Source organism: Temnothorax curvispinosus, unplaced genomic scaffold (assembly GCF_003070985.1).
Source record: "Temnothorax curvispinosus isolate PA1 unplaced genomic scaffold, ASM307098v1 QBEX01000167.1, whole genome shotgun sequence".
NCBI classification, from domain to species: Eukaryota; Metazoa; Arthropoda; class Insecta; order Hymenoptera; family Formicidae; genus Temnothorax; species Temnothorax curvispinosus.
Window position 1 is genome coordinate 1 of NW_020209947.1, and position 977 is coordinate 977.

Here is a 977-nt window from a genome sequence, read left to right on the forward strand (position 1 = left end):
ATCTTATATATATAAATGTAGATGTCCTGACTGACTCACTCATCAACGCCCAGCTCAAACCCCTGAACCTAGAGACTTGAAATTTGGAGGGTGTATTCCTCTCATGACGTAAGCATCCACTAAGAAAGGATTTTTAGAAATTCCACCCCTAAGGGGGTGAAAAGGGGTAAAATGTGTTTTTTTCACGATTGTTCTGACTGACTGATTGACTGACTGACTGACTCATCAACGCCTAGCCCAAACCCTTGAACCGAATTTTCACCAAAAGTATATGAAATAGGGGTAGAATTTTCCGGGGAGTGCCACTATGTGTATAGTTTTTTGTTACCGATTTTCTGGAAACCGATTTTTTTAATTTTTCCTATTTTTTGAAAAATAATTGATCAAATCTCAACAAATTATAGATCAAATAGGGGTAGAATTTTCCGAGGAGTATTATGAAGTGTGTAATTTTTCGTTACCGATCTTTTGGAAGCCGGTATCGAAATTTTTTAAAATAATTTTTACCAAAAATATATGAAATAGGGGTAGAATTTTCAGGGGAGTGCCACTATGTGTATAGTTTTTTGTTACCAATTTTCTGGAAACCGGTTTTTCTAATTTTTCTAATTTTTCGGGAAATAATTCACCGAATTTCAAAGAATTGTAGATCAAACAGGGGTAGAATTTTCCGGGAAGTGCTATGAAGTGTATAATTTTTCGTTACCGATCTTTTGGAAGCTGGTATCGAAATTTTTTCAATCTTTCGGGAATTAATTGACCGAATCTGAAAGAATTGTATATAAAGTAGGGGTAGAATTTTATGGCGAGCGCCATAATGTGTACAGTTTTTGCTACCGATCTTTTTGGAAATCGGTTTTTTTAATTTTTTCAATTTTTCGGGAAATAATTGATTAAATGTCAAAGAATTATACATGAAGTAGGGGTAGAATTTCCCGGGGAGAGAGAGAGAGAGAGAGAGAGAGAGAGAGAGAGAG